This window comes from Vigna umbellata, chromosome 7 (assembly GCF_029865625.1).
Source record: "Vigna umbellata cultivar VRB3 chromosome 7, Vumbellata_1.0, whole genome shotgun sequence".
Lineage (NCBI taxonomy): Eukaryota > Viridiplantae > Streptophyta > Magnoliopsida > Fabales > Fabaceae > Vigna > Vigna umbellata.
Window position 1 is genome coordinate 8,754,237 of NC_142171.1, and position 8,633 is coordinate 8,762,869.

Consider the following 8,633-nt stretch of genomic DNA (forward strand, 5'->3'; position numbering starts at 1 on the left):
CCATATACTTGTGATCATCAATGGCTGAACATCACTTCTATATCCAATAAGTCCAATAAGTGTTAACAAATTTTTGTTTAATTAAAAAACAAGGCCATTTTCACAGTTGACCCCCGTGTGCAGAAAGTTTGCCTGAACTCCCCACTTATTTAGCCTTTGCTTCGAGGTCTGTTTCTGCACATTGAGTTTTAACAAGAATTTTTCATTGGTCATGTACATCCATATACTTGTGATCATCAATGGCTGAGCATTACTTCTATATCCAATAAGTGTTAAAAAAAGTATGTTCAATTAAAAAACAAACCATTTTAATAGTTGACCCCTGTGTGTAGAAAGTTTGTCTAAACTCCCCACTTATTTGGCCATTGCTCCCAGGTCTGTTTCTGCACATTGCGTTTTAACAAGAATTCTTCCTTGGCCATGTACATCCATATACTTATGATCATCAATGTTTGAACATCACTTTTATATCCAATAAACGGTGGAACAACGTCGGTATCTGCTCCGTTCATCGATAAATGGCGGCGCGCTTCCGATAAAGGGTGGGGAAGACACGCGAGCGAAAGGAATTACTTCACGGGATTAGTTTTTCAATCGGCGATGCAGCGGCGAAATGTCTTCCGGTAACCGTTGAACGGCGCAGCTTTGGCAAATGACAGTGGAAACTCTGTCGAGCTCTTCTCGTTGGCGTGGGTGCTTCTTCCTCTAGGGTTTTCAATTCAAAATTCTGAATACAATTTTCAAATGCAAAAGTGAAACGCGCTCTTCAGACCCTTATGCATTCAATATGCACGTCATTTATTATTTTTTATTCATTTTACAGGTGGACCACCCAGAACATGACACGTGGCAGTGTAAAAAATTTGTCAAATTCTGGGTGTCAAAGTATCATTACCCAATTTCTAATTAAGTGGTAATAATTGTGTCGGTCCACACTCATATTTTTTGTTCAACTATACTTAATTATTTATAATCTTTACAACATGTATTTACTTTATAATAAATTTTAAATAAAAGTAAGTTTAAGATAATGCAATTAGCACTTGAACAATTGTCGTACATAATATTAGAAGTGATTTTTTTTAATACGTCAGATCTGAAAAATTATATTATGTATAAGTTAATTATTAAAATATTTTTGAGATAAAATTTATTTTAGTACCACGTAACAAATTAATTAGAATTTACTGTACTATATGAAATATATCGATTGGAGTTAATAGTCATTTATGGGCAGTTAGTAGGTATATTAATAGTTATTAATGAGTTTGATTGCCTATAAGTATACTACATTAATGATTAATCAATGTTTCTCACTGCCATAAGCCCTATAAATTTACAATTGATGTGCAGGTAAAATACCATTGATATATCCTAATAAAATAAAGACCTCTTTGAAAAAGATTTCTGACTTGAGTGTCATAGTGTCTTATGTAGGTCAACAACCCATCAAAGTGGATTGCGTTCTCGGAAAGGATTGGACAATCGAAAGATAGCAGAGCAAGGAAGGACGATTGACCCTCAAACATTTTCAACCGAAACATTTCAGAGTGGATTGCGTTCTCGGAGAGGATTGGACGATCGAAAGATAGTAGAGCAAGGAAGGACGACCGACCCTCGGACACTTTCAACCAAAACATTTGGCGCCCACCGTGGGATCGAGTGGCATCCTCAGGAAACCACGAGGAACCAGACGCGCGCTCTTTTTAACATCGCTACTTCGAATCATTACAAGGTTTTGCATTAAGAGCTAAAAATTCAATAATAAATTCTAATGACATGTCTTTTGTTTTGAGAACTTTCAGGTAATCCTTAGAGGTAAAAAATTAAATGCCTCCACATAAAAATAAATTATAAAATATGGAATATTTGATTTAACGCATATTTTGTGAGTAAAAATATCTTACACAAGAAGGTTCAATCCCTTACCGCTTGGTCGATTGGACCACCAACATTCAACTTTATTAGCTTCTAATGCCATCTCAGTATAAAAATAAAATGTTGAATATTTTATTTAATGCCTATTTTTGTGAGTAAAAATATCTTGCACAGGAAGGTTCAATCCCTTACCGCTTGATCGATTGGACCACCAAAGTTCAACCTTGTCAGGAAGGTTCAATCCCGTACCACTTTGTCGATTGGACCACCAACGTTCAACCTTATCAAGTTTTAATGACATCTAATTATAAAATAAAATATTGAATATTTTATTTAACGCATATTTTTGTGAGTAAAAATATGTTGCACAAGAAGGTTCAATCCCTCACCGCTTGGTCAGTTGAACCACCAACGTTCAACCTTGTCAGGTTCTAATGGCTTCTCGTTATAAAACTAAAATATTGAATATTTTATTTAACACATATTTTGTGAGTAAAAATATCTTGCACAGGATGGTTCAATACCTTACCGCTTGGTCGATTGGACCACCAAAGTTCAACCTTGTCAGGAAGGTTCAATCCCTTACCGCTTGGTCGATTGGACTACAAACGTTCAACCTTATCTGGTTTTAATGGCTTCTCATTATAAAAATAAAATGTTGAATATTTTATTTAACGCATATTTTGTGAGTAAAAATATCCTGCACAGGAAGGTTTAATACCTTACCGCTTGGTCGATTGGACCACCAAAATTCAACCTTGTCAAGAAGGTTCAATCCCTTACCTCTTGGTCGATTGGACCACCAACGTTCAACCTTATCTGGTTTTAATGCTTCTCATTATAAAATTAAATGTTGAATATTTTATTTAACACATATTTTTGTGAGTAAAAGTATCCTGCACAGGAAGGTTCAATCTCATACCGCTTGGTCGATGGACCACCAAAGTTCAACCTTATCAGGTTCTAACGACTTCTCATTATAAAAATAAAATGTATATTTTATTTAATGCATATTTTTGTGAGTAAAAATATCCTGCACAAGAAGATTCAATCCCTTACTGCTTGATCGATTAAACCACCAACGCTCAACCATATCAGGTTTTAATGGCTTCTCATTAGAAAAATAAAATGTTGAATATTTTATTTAACGCATATTTTTGTGAATGAAAATATCATGCATAGGAAAAAGTTCCAAAGCGAACTCTTAGTGTCTACTGCTCGTCCTAGAGAAAAAGTTCCAAAAAGAACTTCTAGTGTCTCTGATTAACATAGGAAACAATTCTAAAAAGAACTCTCATCAGTCGCCGCTCAACATGGGAAAAATTTCTAAAAAGAACTCCTACCAACATAGGAAAATGTTCTAAAAAGAACTCCCATCAGTCGCCGCTCAACATGGGAAAAAGTTCTAAAAAGAACTCCTATCAACACAGGAAAAAGTTTTAAAAAGAACTTCCATCAGTTGCCGCTCAACATGATAAAGTTCTAAAAAGAACTCCTTTCAACACAGGAAAAAGTTCTGAAAAGAACTCCCATTAGTCGCCGCTCAACATGGGAAAAAGTTCTAAAAAAAACTCCTATTAACATAGGAAAAAGTTCTAAAAAGAACTCTCATTAGTCGCCGCTCAACATGGAAAAAAGTTCTAAAAAGAACTCCTATCAACATAGGAAAAAGTTCTAAAAAGAACTCCCATCAGCACCAAAGTCCAACTGATGAGTCGTTATTTCTGGAATTATATTTAGTTTATTGCACTTAAATAAACCAGGGAATTGTGTTTAATTGTTTGTTATTTCCCCGTTTTCCGAATTCTGCTCAATTTGGTCGGAAATTTGTAATTGTGCTAATTTGGGTTTTCTGAGCTGATTAAGTGCATTTTTGAAGTGCAGGAAAATTTCGGAAATACATTTTGGGACATCAGGAAGAATGCCGAATAAATTCAAGACTCTCCACACAGACATTTTAGAATTAATTAAATTGTAATTCAGTAGTTTAGAATTTCTGTATCAACTCTTACATTTTGGGTCAATTTTTGGTAAAGTAGATTAGGTCCAAAAGTAGAGATTAGTGACTTAGACTCTAGAGTTTTTGTGTGGACCCCACCCTCATTAAAGGGGAGACACACGGCCTTTAGGTTAAGCCGCCACTTGCCATTTTTTTGTACACACTCTCGGCTCTTAGTTTTGATGCTATATGGTATTTTTGAACTTTTTTTTCTTGGGGGCTGAACGCTTGAACGAATGGAATGAAGAGCTGATTTTTATCTTTTTCGCTGAATTCTTATTGCCTATTTATTGGTTTTCTGCACTTTTTGATTGAAGTGGGGTTCAGCCGTCACACTTATTTCGGTTGTGGTTTTTGGACTTTGAACGTTTTTTAAATGAAGAACGGCGAGGAAAAAGGGTGTGTCCGTAATGTGCAGTAGAAGTGAATTGGTGCGCGGAGAATGAGCTGGAAGCACGGAAAGTGGGTGCTGATTTATCCTTGCTGGAGAAGAGGCCACGTCATAGGTTTAGAGCTTTCATTGTTTTTCTTTCTTTGAATGAGGCTCGGATTGAAGGAATTCCACATTGTCTGTTCTAGTATGAAACCACATGATGTTCCTGAAGAGCACATCTTCTTGAAGGCATTCCCTCATTCATTGGAAAATGTTGCTAAGGATTGGTTGTATGGTTTGGCGCCTAGATCCGTCACTAGCTGGGATGATCTGAAGAGGCTGTTCTTAGATAAATTTTTCCCAGCAGCCCGGACCACAGCTATCAGAAAAGACATAACTGGGATTAGGCAGCTTGGTGGAGAGAACTTATATGAGTATTGGGAGAGATTCAAGACACTTTGTGCTAGTTGTCCCCACCATCAGATACCTGAGCATCTCCTTGTCCAGTATTTCTATGAGGGTTTGAACAACATGGACCGTGGTATGATTGATGCTGCCAGTGGTGGAGCTCTTGGAGACACCACACCTGCTGAGGTCAGGCAATTGATTGAGAAGATGGCCTCCAACTCCCAGCAGTTTAGCACCAGGAATGATGCCATTGTGGTGAGGGGCGTACATGATTTTGTTGCCCAGCCTTTATCAGCTGTTGAAAGCAAGTTGGAAGGAAAGATTAACTCTCTTACGAAGTTGGTGACACAGTTGACTACCAACCAGAGATCTGCAGCTCCATCTGCATCTGTTGCACGACTATGTGCTATTTGTCCTTCCAGTGACCACTATACAGATGCTTGTCCTTCTTTGCAGCACTCTGCTGCCTCTGATGCGCCTCAGGCTTATGCTACGAACATCTACAACAACAGGCAGCAACAACAGCAAAATCATGACTTATCCAGCAACAGGTACAACCCAGGGTGGAGGAATCACCCCAATCTGAGATGGAACAATGCGCCACAGCATCAACAGCAGGCACCATCTTTCCAGAATGCTGGAGCACCTAACAGATATGTGCCTCCACCTATGCAACAACACCAGAGGCAACAACAACAGCAGCAGCAAGAGGCACCTGCCCAACCAGCTACCCACCCTTCCACTTCGTCTGAACCTTCATTAGAAGAGTTAGTGAGACAGATGACTATGCAAAACCTGTAGTTTCAGAAAGATAACATGCAATTTCAGCAGGAGACTAGAGCTTCCATACAGAGTCTCACTAACCAGATGGGTCAGATGGCTACTCAGATAAATCAGGCGCAGTCTCAGAATTCTGATAAGTTGCCATCCCAGACTGTGCAGAATCCAAGGAATGTGAGTGCCATAACCCTCAGATCAGGGAAGCAGATTGTTGTGCCTTCAGAGTCCGCTTCTACACCTACACCCGTGCCTGCTACTTGTCCTAGAAAGAACGACCATGACGGTCAGAGCAAGGCATTTGAGGTGGGTGAATCTTCTTCTCCAGCCGGTGGTTCTTCTTCAAGTGGATCTTCTCCCTCTTCCACCACCACTGCTGCCGCACCTTCTCCATTGGTTGACCGACCTATCCCTCTACCATTTTCTTCACGGGCACTTCCTAGCAAAATGATGGAAGAGGTGGATAGGGACATTCTGGAGACCTTCAGGAAGGTAGAGGTGAACATACCTCTACTCGATGCCATCAAGCAGATACCGAAGTATGCCAAATTCTTGAAGGAGCTGTGCACACACAAGAGGAAGATGAAGGGAAATGAGAGAATTAGCATGGGAAGGAATGTATCTGCGCTTATTGGTAAGTCGGTCCCGCACATCCCTGAAAAGTGCAAGGACCCAGGTATATTTTGCATTCCTTGTGTGATTGGAAACAATAAATTTGAAAATGCCATGCTTGATTTGGGTGCTTCTGTTAATGTCATGCCTTTGTCTATATATGCATCTTTGTCTCTTGGTCCTTTGCAAACCACGGATGTGGTCATTCAGTTGGCTAATAGGAGTGTTACCCACCCAGCAGGTTTCATAGAGGATGTCTTGGTTAGGGTTGGTGAATTGATTTTTCCTGCTGACTTTTATGTTTTGGAAATGGAGGAGGGATTCTTTCATGGATCCGCTCCCATTATCTTAGGCCGGCCATTCTTGAAAACTGCCCGAACTAAGATTGATGTGTATGCTGGAACTTTGTCTATGGAATTTGCTGATATTGTTGTTCATTTTAATATCCTTGATGCAATGAAATTTCCAGCTGAGGACCATTCTCTGTTTAAGATCGATGCATTGGATGACATTATTGATAAATATGTTGTTGATGATTCTGATTCTTTGCATAAGAAAGAGCATTCTTTTCTATCTTCTCTACATACATGCATTGAATCTGAATTTGAGAATGATGTTGATTTTGAAGAGAATTTTGATATCCATGATGTTGATGATGTTTTTGATATGGATGATGTTGATAATGTAATTGTCATGGATATGGATTTGGAGCTTGATGAGATAGGTGTTCCGCCTTTACCTGTGAATTCTTTGGAGTCAGAATGCACTAACCACTTTGCAGGAAGTACAAATGAATCTGACTTGCAGGCACCTACTCTTGAGTTGAAACAGCTCCCAGATAACCTCAAGTACGTGTACTTGGAGGATGATGAGAAGAAACCGGTGATCATTTCTACCTCCCTTGATTCTGTTCAAGAGGAGAAGTTGCTTGGTGTGCTGAGGAAGCACAAGAAGGCCATTGGTTGGAGTTTGGCTGACATACCTGGTATTAGCCCATCCACATGCATGCATAGAATTCTTTTGGAAGATGGGGCAAGGCCAGTCAGACAGCCACAAAGAAGGCAAAACCCCGTGATCATGGACGTCATCAAGAAGGAGGTGACCAAGCTTTTGCAAGCTGGGATCATCTACCCTATTTCAGACAGTCAGTGGGTTAGCCCCATCCATGTTGTGCCCAAGAAAACTGGCCTCACTTTGGTGAAGAATGAGAGGGATGAGCTTATCCCAGCTAGAGTGCAGAACAGTTGGAGAGTCTGCATTGACTATAGGAGGCTCAACCAAGCAACCAGGAAAGATAATTTCCCCCTGCCATTCATTGATCAGATGCTGGAGCGCCTGGCAGGTAAATCTCATTATTGTTTTCTTGATGGTTTTTCTGGTTACTTTCAAATAAATATTGCGCCTGAGGATCAAGAAAAAACCACATTCACCTGCCCCTTTGGCACTTTTGCCTATAGGAGGATGCTCTTTGGTCTATGCAACGCCCCTGGTACCTTCCAGCGGTGCATGCTTAGCATTTTTAGCGACTTTCTTGAGAATTGCATAGAGGTGTTTATGGATGATTTTACTGTGTATGTATCCTCCTTTGATGCATGTTTAGACAGTCTGGAAAAAGTTTTGAAAAGATGCATAGAAACAAACCTTGTTCTCAATTTTGAGAAATGTCACTTCATGGTTGGACAAGGTTTGGTTCTAGGGCATATCATTTCTGAAAAGGGAATAGAGGTAGACCCTGCTAAGATATCTGTGATTTCGCAGTTGCCTTACCCCTCTTGCGTGCGAGAGGTGCGATCTTTTCTTAGACATGTAGGTTTCTACAGGCGCTTCATCAAAGATTTCAGCAAGGAGGCGCTTCCCTTGTCCAGACTGCTGCAGAAAGATATTGACTTTTCTTTTGATGACAGATGCAAGCAGGCGTTTGATTGCCTGAAGGAAGCTTTGACCACCGCCCCTATCATTCAGGCACCAGATTGGACAGCCCCATTTGAGCTCATGTGTGATGCGTCTAATTATGCATTAGGGGCTGTCTTGACATAGAAAATTGACAAGCTGCCGAGAGTGATCTACTATGCTTCACGCACTTTGGATGTTGCCCAGGCAAATTATACCACCACTGAAAAAGAGTTGTTGGCAATTGTTTTTGCCCTTGATAAGTTTAGGTCATATCTGCTTGGATCACCTGTTATTGTGTATACTGACCATGCAGCTCTAAAGTTTCTGTTGAAAAAGGCTGAGTCAAAGCCTAGATTGATCAGGTGGATGCTACTGCTCCAAGAGTTTGACTTGCAAATTGAAGACCGGAGTGGAGCACGAAATTTGGTTGCAGACCACCTAAGCCGGATTGAAAAAGCTGGGAATGAAGCTGATGTGTTGCCCATACAGGATGCCTTTCCTGACGAGAGTTTGTTGATGATTTCCTACTCTCACCCCACTCCTTGGTTTGCACACATTGTAAATTATTTGGTTGCTTCAGTTTTTCCTTCCTTAGCATCACGTGCTCAGATTGCTAAAATTAAGAGTGATGCTAAGTATTATGTTTGGGATGACCCATATCTGTGGAAGTTGTGCAGTGACCAGGTTACTAGA